Source organism: Mya arenaria, chromosome 5 (genome assembly GCF_026914265.1).
Source record: "Mya arenaria isolate MELC-2E11 chromosome 5, ASM2691426v1".
In the NCBI taxonomy this organism is placed as follows: domain Eukaryota; kingdom Metazoa; phylum Mollusca; class Bivalvia; order Myida; family Myidae; genus Mya; species Mya arenaria.
In genome coordinates this window covers 54292714-54307821 of record NC_069126.1, presented here as the reverse complement: position 1 = coordinate 54307821, position 15108 = coordinate 54292714, and the positions used below count along the sequence as shown (strand labels likewise).

The following is a 15108-nucleotide window of genomic DNA, read 5'->3' as shown; positions in this document are numbered from 1 at the left end:
TAAAGGAACTTGTTCACAAACTCTTCCTAGACCAAGTATGGTCAAGATATGTCGACCCTTACTGAAATTACATGGGTGAAAGTTTGAATTTTTCAAAATACTGAAACTAGGGTGTTTACATAGGGAAATGCCATTTTTACAATACATTATATAGGATAAATATTTTCCAAAATACTGAACAATACTGAAAACTTTCACCCATGAAATTATTCAGTTTCATAGGTGAGTTTGACGCCACCCATACCAACCTTGGTCAAGGTATGTCAACCCTGACTAAAGTTATTCAGTTTAAACCATTCTTTTATTTTTAGAAACAGTGACCTTGACCCTAGAAGCCCTATACGCAATCCCATGAAAGGTTTCTATAAACTCTTCCAATATACCAAGTTTAGTAAAGAAATGTGAACCCTGACTAAAGTTATGTAGTTTCAACCATTCTTATATTTTTAGAAACAGTGACCTTGACCCTAGGGGCCCAAACACAATCCCATGAAAGGTCTCCATAAACTCTTTCTTCTTACCAAGTTGGGCCAAGATATGTTAACCCTGACTTAAGTTATTCAGTTTCAACTGTTTTTTTCTATTTTTAGTAACAGTGACCTTGACCTTGACCCTAGGGACCCCTAACGCAATGCCATGGAAGGTGTCTATTAGCTCTTCCTTTATACCAAGTTGGGTCAAGATATGTGAACCCTAACTAAAGTTATTCAGTTTCAACTGTTTTTCTATTTTTAGTAACAGTGACCTTGACCCTAGGGACCCCAAACGTAATCCCATGAAAGGTATCCATAAACTCGTCCTTAACACCATGTTTGACCTTGACCCTAGGGACCCCTAACGCTGGTTTCTGAGAAGAAGAACTTCGCTTTTACCTTTCGGTTGCCATGGCAACCAGAGTTCTGCATGTAAACATTTTTATCGAAGGGAATCAGGACAAGGACCACCCAAGGAACATTCCTGTGAAGTTTGGTTAAATTGATTCAGTGGTTTAGGATAAGTTGTATGAAGGTAAATGTTGATGACTGACCGATGATAAACGGACAATCACCCTATCACAATAGCTCACGCAGAGCACTTTGTGCCCAGGTGAGCTAAAAAGAAACACAAAGAAATTACAAACAGTCAACTTGTACATTCAATTATTGTTTAATCTGTTTCAGTGCTAGGATCAAGTATGTAATTATGGTTTACGCAATTAGGTCCTTTAACTTTTCATCTGTCACTTATTTTTACATTTTGCATAATTTTATATATTAAAGTAACAGACATGTATTCAATTATGTATACATGTATATATATATATGTTAGCATTTGACCACACCCTTCAAGGCTGCTTGATGTCTGCATTAACACTAATTTAGTTTATTTAAAGCACTGTTTAAGAGGTTTACTTTGATGATTGCATATGTGAGGTTTTCCGATAAAGAATGATCTGCTCATCTAGTAGGGCTCTGAAATTAAGCCTCTTTAAGCTTAATGAGGCAAAACTCAGTTTTCCTTAGTTTATAACTTGTCCACAGCACACCTGCCTTCATTTCTGTCAGAGCAATTAAAGGTACATTTTTAATTGTCTATGTGCAATCACAGATGAAAGTTGGTCTCCCTCACTGGTTGTGTAGAAGCTGTTGTCTTAAAGATGGTCACTAGGACTGTCCATCTGTCCATGTACTGCTGTAAGGTGTGGTCATCTACAGTCACCCAAGAGACACCGTTCTGGCTGAGCTCCAACCACCTGGTATAGAAAACATGGTCTAAAACGTTTCACAGTTGATAGTAATGTATAAACATGGAAGTTGTAATATAACGCACAAAAATAAATGGTACTGTATTTTTATGCTCTTTAAATACTGGCAAAAAAAACCTCATAGCAGCATTCTGATCTGTGCATGAAGTTGATATCGTTTGTTTAACAGTAAGATTAAAAGCACCTATTTCAATTTTCTTTTTTCGAATTGTTTTAACCTCAGAAGACATCGAAACCTAGCAGAAGGTTACAGCAAACAACACATAACCGTCAGGCGTTTTAGTGCTTAAATCTAGGAATTAATATTCAACCAAGACTGTACTTCTGAATGGCAGTAAAAAAAAAATAAGTGCTCTGAGAAACATAGGTTTTCATAGCAACACTTCTCCCATTCTAGTGATTTAATCCATTTAAAAATCAGCATTTAAGACATGAATGGTAATCAAGAGCTCTATATTCTTAATTATTTTCTTATTTAGCTTGTGTAAAGATACATTCTCAGTCTCAAACTTTCCAGACAGTCAATGTACATTCAATTACATAGGAAGAACATAAGTTTAAAGTTTATGACAATTCCAACAATATATAAATAAAAGTAATGCATGATGATGTCACGTAACGCCAAATCTATTTGTAGATTTACTTGTTTGAGTTATTTGCAATAAGCTGTGACCATGGATAAATAAAAAAAAAGATACCTGGATAAATCAACTATGAGGGTCTCAAATTTGAATCAGTGATGGGTGAAATATAGCTAATACATGAGACTGTCTTTAAGCCTTGTGACAACAGGGGTCCTTGCCTTTAAAGCGTGTTAAGCAAGAATATATAACTCCATGGTATTTGCAGGATAGCTCCCCCAACCAGAAGTATTATATTGGTGATAATAACAGACAAAATATTCCTATCAAGAAAATACAATTAAAGTGTTTAGTTCATAATAAGTTCTGTTGAGTTCTTTGGTCACAAAAGCTGATAACTTATAAAATCATTGCCAAGTACATTATCTGGTAGAAACCAGCACTGGGGCCATGAGAAATTACACTTGTTAGAGAAAAAACCAACCTTCACCATCTTATCTTCATTGACACAATACTCAGCCTGTATATATATGTAAACTGTTCTTTACCAGTCGTCCGCTGCCGGCCTGGCATGTGTACAGTTGTCTAGGGCCTGCTTGGTGCGGAAAATCTTCTCCTTTAACCGTGGTAACGTCTGTCGGAGCTGTTGACTGTCTTTCTTATGTGCTCGATCACATAAATCTGCAGGAGATGTATTATTAACATTACTCACATCTTAAGTTTACAAAACTTTGTTTACAAACAAGAGCACTAGAGTGGATCAATATTCAACTTATAACCATTTATGACAGAGAGTCCATTTCAACACAATATCTGTAAATAAATATATTAAGATGTTTCACTGAAATGGGATGATTCCTCACTATCTACCTATTTTAAACGTACTGTATACATGCATGCAAATATTTCTCTCTTTTTTTGTTCCTAACATAATAACATTTACCTTCAGATTTTATCATATTAAACTAGACAGTTGTTTTTGTAATTAAAAACAAACGTCAACCCCTGTGCACATCATCGCAATATGGTTAATAGTTTGGCAAGTTATTTCAAATCCTTCAAGTGGTTCATCAGATATTGAGCAGACACAAAATGAAGTCAAATGACCTTATACCTCTAATTGTGACCTTGAACTTAGCAAGTTGTAATATGCGCCCTGCACATCGTCTTAATATGGTGGACAATTTGTGGCAAGTTATTTAAAAATCCTTCAAGGCTTTGAAGAGATATAGAGCAGACACGAAATGCAGTCTTATGACATTTGACCTTTTAGTGTGACCTTGACATGGAACCACACTGGTTGTAACATACGACCTGTTCATTGTCTAAATATGGTAATCATTGGACAGAAATAATGTCATATGATAGTCATGTGACTTTTGATCTGTAAGGGTGAACTTAAATTGAGTTGGTTGTAAGATACGCTTGGCACATCGTCTCAGTATGGTGAACATCTGTGTCAGGTTATTTAAAAATCCTTCAAGTGGTTCAAGAGAAACGGAGCGGGCACCAAATGTAGTCACATGGACATTGACCTTCAACTGAGCTGGTTGTAACATCAGAAGAAATATTAATACATTGCAATGCTTAAACTGCCAGTGGTGATTATTCTACCTGAGATATAGGTGACCACATCATCTTCTGTTGTTCCATCAGCTAGATTCGCTTCCCTTTTTATCCTGTGTAGAATGTCCCCTACATTGTATATCATCCTGTATTTGGACAGAATACACTCTGGAGCCGAAGTAAAGGATCAAATTCATATTTTATATATGAGGATATTTGTTGACTTAACATATAAGACTATAATGCCTGTTACACAGAATAATGAAAGAAAGCAATATTTTTATGAAGATAATTATGATTTTCCTCTATGCTACAATTTACACTAGATAAGAATTTAGTTGAAGTTAATCGGAAACAGAGAGCAAACATAACTTTTGAACATGAAAAAACCAAATTAAGGCCAGAAAAGTTAATGCCATGTTAATGTAATTACATACCATGGTAGCCGAAGTCAGTGTATACGAACTTGATTTATTCAAGAATAGTATGGAAGCATTAAATACAGGCCTAGTTTAAATATTCTCCAGTGACAATTCCGGGTATTGCAGAAAGTTAGTGTAAGCATTTGTATTTCATGAAGATACATTAAAACAGCAAATATGACATACATATTATAAGATACGGGGCTAGTGAGTGACCCGATATGGGAAATACAGGGCAAAGGAAACCATATCAGTTTGGAGTGAAGCTTGAACCCAAATATATGGTTTCCTTTGCCCCTTATATCCCGATTTGGGTCACCTACTTACCCCGTAACCTATATGTCACGTCGACAACATGTTTACATGTATATGTTTCATTTATTCATCTTAATATTCATCGGAATCGGAAAAAAGACGCCATTTTGGTACGATATAAATTTGGTGACCCAATATGGAAAAGTATGGGGTCACCACATGATCAGTCCTGAACCAATGGCGTTGCGTCATTTATGTTGGAGGCATGATATATATATGAGGTAGCTGGATGCTAATACTATTACACCTCTAATTTTTCCTTCTTTTAAAATGAACATAACACAACTTTGTTTAATGGTCCTAACTGTTATTGCCGTCTGGTGTCTGTTCTCTGTTTAATGAAAACTGATCAGCCAAAGAACAACCAATACAGCCCTTTTTCTATAAACAATTCCCTTAGTTAGCGATTAGCGATGTTTGAGCAAACATGCTATCACTTTAGTTTCGGTCTTTAATTGGCAAGAGTACATACATCAAAAGTATGTTACTTCATGTATAATTCCCAATGCATTTTGATAAGGCGTCTTCACATAAAAATAATGCGCTGAATATTTCTCCAAATGGAAGAATTCATACAAATATCAAATGCTGAGCAATCTAGAGAAGGCCCCAATACAACCTAAGCTATTCGTATGTGTTCCTAACTCAGTGTAAAGATTGCTTGTTTATTGTTCTCATATGGAAGGGTTTATATTTTATTGCGTAAATAAATAAAAAAATAAATGATTTCATAGAATCAAATGCGGCATGTTGTGAACTGTACGAAGTGTGTACGGCAATAAATACTCTTGCAGATATAACGTAGCAAATAACAAACAAGGTTAACAAGTCTTTCTTTAACGCATTTAAAAATACACATTTAATAAGCAATCCCGCTTGGCTCGATATTCTCGAGGCTCGAAGTATTTTTGCCGGTCCCTCGAATATCGATCCAACGGGTTTCGACTGTACATATATTGTGTATTTATGTATACTGCAATATGTATGTGGCAATGGAAGAAATGTTGGTCATTGCATTGACACTGAACATGTGTACTCAGTTTCATGTGAACATCTTGAATATTTTTTAGTTGTGGTCAAGGTTAAAAGACTTGGACAAAAATGCCAATGATAACAATTTAAAAAAAAAAAAGCTTATACACCACAAATCGTTTCAGCTGATAACTTACCTGGAATATTTTAAAGTTGAGGCACTCTAACACAGAACACTGTTACACAAAGTAGGTCTGATATGGACAGGAAAGGTCTGGTGTATAGACAGGTCCATTACAGCTATGTTCAGGATACTGTAACAGAAGAACAGGGCATTATCGAACTTTAATAATCAACTATTATACATTTGAAGCAACACTGGGACAATAGTTATACTAATACTTGACAATTGATGACAATATATGCCAAAAGTAGCCCAATTTCGACAAAGTCGGCCAATAAGAGCTCCTGTTGTTTTTATTGGCAACTAAACTCGCTACATAAAAGATAGGAAAAACAGACCGTTTTCTTTGCTGTCAAAACTTGCCCTAATATGGGATTGCTGTAAATAATTTTACAAGGCAGCCATTTTTTTCAGTTTAACCAACTGTTTGGTGATGAATTTCACTACTTACTTGAATGTAACCTTTTTTCAATCGTACGTAAAAAAACTTATTGTTCCTTATTACATTTGTCACCCAAACTCTTTCAAATAAGATGAACTTATGGCTTGTAACAATAGATCTAAATTAATTAAGTTGGCATTGTTCTGTAAAACTATCTTTAAATACTGAAATTCAGATGTCTCATTCTCCATACTCCGATTAACTACAAGAACTGTTCATAATAACAATACCATTCCATTGTGTCTTATTACTTCATATTTTCACTAATATTATTTAGTAAAGGTTATTTCCTTTCTTTTTTTGTGTTTAATATGTTTGTTAAGTGTTTTATTTGGTATTAATTAATATATGTTTCATTGTTTTGTGATATCACATGCATATTATATGTCATGATGAAAATAAAACTTGAAACTTACTTTAAAAATTGTGTGCCTTGTTTAAAACAAATTTGGAATTACAAGCCTAAAGACTTCAACCACTTTGTACGGTTTGATATTACAGTTGTATTAAACCTGTTGGTGGATTTTATGACAATTATTTTTTTGGATACCGACAGATTGGACAATGAAGGTGAAAACAATTTTGAGCCTTTGGCAAATGATTTACGAAATAATCACAGAAAGATTGGTTTCCTTAGACTATACAATGCAATCGGCTGTATTTATAAGTCTGTACAATGTCACTTTAAACAATAAACAGGAAAGTCATGTCTAAAAAAGAAGAATCCATGAATGAAAAACGGAAATAATAAGGTAAGGTCTCAGAATGTTTTAAACCAAAATGGCATATATATATATATATATGTAATAGTTAGTTGATTAAATACTCATTAATTAGGTGATTTCATATTGGCTGAGTTATTTGCCCCAAGTCAGCAATATCTATATGCCTTCCCCATCAGGCTAAGGCCAATACAGCTGACCTTGTACAAATAACTGGGCTAATATTAAATCACCTAATTAATAACATCATAGTACCATGGTGCCAACATAATTAAGGAATGTTCTAGCAGAATGTACACTGTGGAGGTTTGATATGGACAGGAGATGTCCAATACAACTTACTTCAGGGCACTAACATCATGCACTTGTCAGTTTTGATAAGTCAATCAAGGGGCATAAGTTAACAATTAATAAAAGATTGCTAAACATGTCCATATTGCCACTTGTAGGCATAAGTTAACAATTAATAAAAGATTGCTAAACATGTCCATATTGCCACTTGTAGGCATAAGTTAACAATTAATAAAAGATTGCTAAACATGTCCATATTGCCACTTGTAGGCATAAGTTAACAATTAATAAAAGATTGCTAAACATGTCCATATTGCCACTTGTAGGCATAAGTTAACAATTAACAAGAGATGTTTGTCAAACATTATGCCCCCTGAGCGCCAAGTTGCCAGAAATATTTGGACAATTGAATGAAATATGCATGGACTGAAATGACAGCTGATTTGTCATTGGATGCATATGAGGCAGGTCATCTACTGGTCATACCTAATCTTCATGTCAAGTTTGATGACCATAGGTCCGGGAATTGTTGAGTTATCACTCGGACAAGCTTTGGTCTTCCAACAGACCGACCGACATGTGCAAAGCAATTATATAACCCCTCTGCTTCGAAGGGGGGCATAATTAAACTAGATGTTCACTGAAAACTGATACTTCAACTCATGCATTTAGTGACATATAAATTTCTACTGTCTACTATATAAGAAAATAAAATATGGACAATCAGAAAACCTTTTTTCAGCTTACAGTCACACTGACCTTGACCTTTGACCCACTGACCTCAAAATCAATAGGGTTCATCTGCTGGTCATGACCAATAAGCCTACCTAGTATGAGGTCCCTGGGTCAAAGCGTTCTCAAGTTATTGATCGGAAACCGTTTTTCATGTTAAGGTCACACTGACCTTGACCTTTGACCTCAAAATCAATAGGGTTCATCTGCTGGTCATGACCAATACACCTACCAAGTATGAGGTTCCTGGGTCAAAGCGTTCTCAAGTTATTGATCGGAAACCGTTTTTCATGTAAAGGTCACACTGACCTTGACCTTTGACCCACTGACCTCAAAATCAATAGGGTTCATCTACTGGTCATGACCAATTGGCCTACCTAGTATGAGGTCCCTGGGTCAAAGCGTTCTCAAGTTATTGATCGGAAACCGTTTTTCATGTTAAGGTCACACTGACCTTGACCTTTGACCCACTGACCTCAAAATCAATAGGGTTCATCTGCTGGTCATGACCAATACACCTACCAAGTATGAGGTTCCTGGGTCAAAGCGTTCTCAAGTTATTGATCGGAAACCGTTTTTCATGTAAAGGTCACACTGACCTTGACCTTTCACCCACTGACCTCAAAATCAATAGGGTTCATCTGCTGGTGATGACCAATACACATACCAAGTATGAGGTCCCTCGGTCAAAGCGTTCTCAAGTTATTGATCGGAAACCATTTGGTATTCCGACCGACCGACCGACAGACAGACAGACCGACCGACCGACATGTGCAAAACAATATACCCCACTTTTTTCAAAAGGGGGCATAATAAAAGATTGCTAAACATGTCCATATTGCCACTTGTAGGTATAAGTTAACAATTAATAAAAGATTGCTAAACATGTCCATATTGCCACTTGTAGGCATAAGTTAACAATTAATAAAAGATTGCTAAACATGTCCATATTGCCACTTGTAGGCATAAGTTAACAATTAATAAAAGATTGCTAAACATGTCCATATTGCCACTTGTAGGCATAAGTTAACAATTAATAAAAGATTGCTAAACATGTCCATATTGCCACTTGTAGGCATAAGTTAACAATTAATAAAAGATTGCTAAACATGTCCATACTGCCACTTGTAGGCTTTTAGCCAGGTTTTGGAAAGGACAGGGTTCTATATGTATCAGGCTGTTCAACATCATGATTCTTTACAGAAAATAATAGTATTGTTTTTCATTGGAAGTAATATTAGGTTTCAACAAGCAAATATGTTAAGTTTGTTTGTGTTGTCATATTAAAGTTTAAATCAAAACAAAACACTCGACAGTCTTTTAGCTGCACTCTCACAGTTTGACTGTTTTGACAACTTTTTTTATTTTTTGTCTTGGAATGAGCCAATTTTTGTGAAAATGTTTGGAATCCAGCCAGTGATATAGGACTGCTGACAAAAGAGCAGATTGCAGTTTTCATATTTTCATTTGAAAATTGATGTTTTTTTACTAAAAGTGTTACTAATGCTTTCAGAAAATGAGATTTTCTACAGTCTACCTCACAAATGAGATCTGTTCTATTGTGAGTTATCTTATATGACTGAATTGATTCCAAAACTAGAGATTGCTTTTTTGAAAAAGCGCTTGTCTCCCCTATTGTGTGGTCGTAGCTGAGAAAAAATAAATGATGGACATGAAATTTGTAACTTTGGACTGGAGACAAACCAACAGTGAAGTTTGGTTTATTCGATTATATTAAATAGTGAAGAGAAGAAAGTGTTGTTGATTAATCATGGAAAATGTAAACGAAGTTTGCATTGTATGAAGTTCCTGGGCGCAAGCGTTATTCAATTATTGATCGGAAACCATTTTTCAGCTCACAGTCATCGTGACCATGACCTTTTACCTACTGATCACAACATCAATAGGGATCATCTACATAACCAACTTGCATACCAAGTATTAAGTTCTTGGGTGCAAGTGTTCTTTAGTTACTGAGCGGTAACCATTTCTTCAACTCAAGGTCATGGCAACCTTGACCTTTGACCTACTGATCTCAAAATCAATAGGGGTCATCTACTAGTCATGACCGACTAGCGTACCAAGAATGAAGTTCCTGGGTACAAGCGTTCTTAAGTTATTGAGCAGAAACCATTTTTAAGCTTAAGGTCACCGCCAACGTATCATTTTTTACCTGAAGGTAACCTTGACCTTTGACCTTTTGATCTGAAAATCAATAGGGGTCATCTTCTAGTCATGAACAACTAGCTTACCAAGTATGAAGTTCCTGAAACCAAAGGATCTTTAGTTATTGAGCGGAAACTTTTTCTTCACTTCAAGGTCATGGCAACCTTGACCTTTGACCTAGTGATCTCAAAATCAATATGGGTCATCTTCTAGTCATGACCAACTAGCATACCAAGTATGAAATTCCTGGTTGCAAGCGTTCTCTAGTTATTGAGCGGAAACAGTTTCTTCACCTCAAGGTCACGGTGACCTTGACCATTGACCTACTGATCTCAAAATCAATAGGAGTCATCTTCTAGTCATGAACAACTATGAAGTTCCTGGGTACAAGCTTTCTTTAGTTATTGAGCAGAAACCATTTTTAAGCTTAAGGTCACTGCCAACATACATTTTTTACCTGAAGGTAACCTTGACCTTTGACCTTTTGATCTCAAAATCAATAGGAGTCATCTAATAGTCATGAACAACTAGCATACCAAGTATGAAGTTCCTGGACCCAAAGGATCTTTAGTTATTGAGTGGAAACCGTTTCTTCACCTCAAGGTCACGTTGACCCTGATCTTTGACCTAGTGACCCCAAATTCAATAGGGGTCATCTACTAGTCATGACCAACTAGCATACCAAGTATGAAGTTCCTGGGTCTAAGAGTTCTATAGTTATTGGGCGGAAACGAAGTGTGACGTACTGACTGACTGACTGACAGACTGATGGACTGACTGACGGACAGGGCAAAAACAATATGTCTCCCCATGAATGGGGGAGACATAAAGATATTACACGCAAATGATTTTTACATGGAAGGTCACCACGACCTTGACTATTGACCTTGTTACCCCCAAAACAATTGGGATCATCTAGACATCATGACCAACCTCACTTCAAAGTTTGGTGAACCTAGATCAAAGCATTCTCCTGATATTGCACGGAAATATTTTTTTACATTAGAGGTCACAGCGACGTTGACCTTTGACCTTGTGATCCCCCAAAATATAGGAGTTTTCTAAACCTCATGATCAACCTCCCTACCAAGTTTGGTGAACCTAGGTCAAACCATTCTCAAGATATTGAGCGGAAATGTTTTTTACATTGGGGGTCGCCGCGACCTTGACCTTTGACCTAGTGACCCCAAAAACAATAGGGATCTTCTACACCTCATGACAAACCTCCCTACCAAGTTTGGTGAACCTAGGTCAAACCGTTCTCAAGATTTTGAGCAGAAATGTTTTTTATATTGGGGGTCGCCGCGACCTTGACCTTTGACCTAGTGACCCCAAAAACAATAGGGATCCTCTACACCTCACGACCAACCTCCCTACCAAGTTTGGTGATCCTAGGTCATGCGGTTTTCCAGTTATCGATCGGAAACGAAGTGTGACGTACGGACGGACTGACGGACTACCGGACAGGGCAAAAACAATATGTCTCCCCCAGAGAGGGGGAGACATAATCAGCTGATTGTGAATCTGTGAAAGTGCAGCTGTAAGCCTTTACCTCTATGAAGGCAGAAGAGTACCCATGCTGTAAAAAAAGTCTCCATGAAAGCTGAAGGGTGTTACCAATAAAGGACCCTTCCACAACTCTTCAGCTAAAACCATACCACTACCAAAACATGTCGACGTTTCATGTGAAATTTTAAACAGTTTTTGAGTTACAGTCCAGGATTAAGAATACTTATCAAAACAGCAAAGTAAAACGTGTGAATGGTCGGTGCTTCTAAAACCCATACACCAAGCTTGTAACAATATGAGAATCTGAATTTTGAGGACTGAATCATGAAGGGAATCATAATTCTGATTGAATTAGATAATGTCAACAAAAACATGTTTTTAACATCAACTACCTGGCCAGTTTCAGGTCTGTAGATTTCTGTGAGAAGAGTTTGTGGAGTTTCTACTCAATACGTGACTTCACCATGGAAACAGACTGCTCTAAATTCCGGGCATCGTTGACAGACTTCTGACACTGGACGAAACTGAGGAAGTGTTCCTTGTTCCACTCCTGAATATGTACATTGTGAAACATTGGTTAATAGATTCTCGACATGTGAATTCGTAACCTGTAGAAACTGTAAGTGAGCAATTCTCTAATTAAGAAATGAAGTTACACAATTCTGTTATAAGATCCTTGAAAACATGCAGAGAACAAGATTCATTTTCAGAAAAGGCTAAAATTCATTTTAGGGCCGACAGGCTACACCCCAAGAACCCCTTAGCACCCATTGAGGGAGGACCCCAACACTCCCACACTCTTTAGGGGATATACTCTCCTACTCCTAAACATTTCTGCAACCCTGACTGTGCATCTAGAAACACAATTAAAAATGATGAAAAAAGTTTCATGTGAATATCTTGGTTACCTAAGTTTTGGACATGTGATATTTTTTGCATGACTTTTTCCAACTATTTAGTGACATTACTTTGCAATAACTGAAGGAAGAGTTATAGGACTTGCTATACATGTGTCTAGTGTCTAGTGTCTCCTGCAAAATATGTGCCAAGTTTCATTTGAATATCTTGAACATTTTTTTAAGTTATGGCAAATATTTAAAAAAAATCACAACAATGCCAATGACACCAAGGTAATGACAATAACTTGACTTTTTGATTTTCAAAACACAGTTGAGCTGATAATTATACCAATAATGATAACAGGTTATAAATTCTACAGTTAAAGGGAAGTCACTAAGATTTGCATTTTTACCATTTCTCATGATAGATTTGCCTCCCTTGCCTTAAATGTTGAAATTCTCACTATATTATCTTTTTTTACACTTCTGTATTTAAACACAATGTTGATAATTATGGTTATTTCTATTTTAAATATTAAAAAATAATGAGTTGGTTTATTTCATACAATTAGATTGCCAACTTATTTTGTCTTCAGATTCTGAAGTGGTAGTTATACTTCCTCTTTCTTTCCTTTACAGGCCTTAAATCTGTGCATATGCACTATGACATAAACAAGGAATATGCCCGTTAAAATGTTGAAGGTAAAAACTTCTGAGTCTTTAAAGGAAGTTTGGGTCGGAGTATTTCTCCCTAAAAATGGGCTAAAACTTCCTTCTTGCAAAATATTTATTTGTTACACAGCATGTGGAAAATAGTGGATTTTTTTCAGCGTTGAGACTTAATCTTTACACAGAGATAATCTTCCAAAATTGACGGCAAGCAAATTCAAACTTACAGTTTCAAAATAGTTCTGCAGGTATTTTTTGACAAGATTAAAAACTATACACCTGATTTTGGTGAAAATGTGTCTGCATCAGTAAATGAACTGGTCTGTATTGATAAGTGATAACAAATAAAATATCAGTATGGTGTAAAGCTTTATTTATTGGTCAAATAACTATGCTTTGTCCGAACTTACAAACTTTAACATAATTAGAATAAATCTTGTTTGTTAAAAGTCAGGTCATTAACCTTGTACATTCATAAGGAATGCCAAAATCCTTGGAAGTATTTGTAGCTTAATACTTTTCTGATAGATACCTGCAAAAACTGATGTACTCTATTGTATAAGGACAGCTGTCTGGCCAGATCCCTGACTTCTCCAACATCATACTTGAACCTGTAAACACAATATTACAGTTACCAATGTTAGATGACAACTGATGTACACTCTTGTACATGGTCGGCTGTCTGGCCAGATCCCTGACTTCACCACCATCATACTTGAACCTGTAAACACAGTATAACAGTTACCAATGTTAGATGACAACTGATGTACACTCTTGTATAAGGACAGCTGTGTGGCCAGATCCCTCACTTCACCACCATCATACTTGAACCTGTAAACACAGTATAACAGTTACCAATGTTAGATGACAACTGATGTACACTCTTGTATAAGGACAGCTGTGTGGCCAGATCCCTCACTTCACCACCATCATACTTGAACCTGTAAACACAATATTATAATTACCAATGTTAGATGACAACTGATGTACACTCTTGTATAAGGACAGCTGTCTGGCCAGATCCCTCACTTCACCACCATCATACTTGAACCTGTAAACACAATATTACAGTTACCAATGTTAGATGACAACTGATGTACACTCTTGTATAAGGACAGCTGTCTGGCCAGATCCCTCACTTCACCACTATCATACTTGAACCTGTAAACACAATATTACAGTTACCAATGTTAGATGACAACTGATGTACACATTTGTACAAGGACGGCTGTCTGGCCAGATCCCTCACTTCACCACCATCATACTTGAACCTGTAAACACAATATTACAGTTACCAATGTTAGATGACAACTGATGTACACTCTTGTATAAGGACAGCTGTGTGGCCAGATCCCTGACTTCACCACCATCATACTTGAACCAGTACCTGTAAACACAATATTACAGTTACCAATGTTAGATGACAACTGATGTACACTCTTGTACAAGGACAGCTGTCTGGCCAGATCCCTCACTTCTCCACCATCATACTTGAACCCGTAAACACAGTATTACAGTTACCAATGTTAGATGGCAACTGATGTACACTCTTGTACAAGGACAGCTGTCTGGCCAGATCCCTCACTTCTCCACCATCATACTTGAACCTGTAAACACAATATTACAGTTACCAATGTTAGATGGCAACTTATGTACACTCTTGTACAAGGACAGCTGTCTGGCCAGATCCCTCACTTCTCCACCATCATACTTGAACCCGTAAACACAGTATTACAGTTACCAATGTTAGATGGCAACTGATGTACACTCTTGTACAAGGACAGCTGTCTGGCCAGATCCCTCACTTCTCCACCATCATACTTGAACCCGTAACACAATATTACAGTTACCAATGTTAGATGACAACTGATGTACACATTTGTACAAGGACGGCTGTCTGGCCAGATCCCTCACTTCTCCACCATCATACTTGAACCTGTAACACAATATTACA

The 15108-nt window shown here is 36.6% G+C and overlaps 1 long non-coding RNA gene across 2 annotated transcripts in view; it reads right to left on the bottom strand.

The window, feature by feature from the left end:
• Positions 1-1145: 1145 nt before the first annotated feature.
• The window catches only part of LOC128235076 (uncharacterized), a 28193-nt gene continuing 14230 nt past the window's right edge, over positions 1146-15108 (bottom strand). The window contains exons 2-7 of one of the 2 annotated variants that reach the window (XR_008261124.1): positions 13687-13765; positions 12039-12196; positions 5798-5914; positions 3940-4059; positions 2874-3006; positions 1146-1732 (exon numbers count right to left, since the gene is read on the bottom strand). This is a non-coding gene — a long non-coding RNA (uncharacterized LOC128235076). The remainder of the gene's footprint in view (positions 1733-2873; positions 3007-3939; positions 4060-5797; positions 5915-12038; positions 12197-13686; positions 13766-15108) is intronic. The other variant, XR_008261125.1, reaches the window with a different exon arrangement.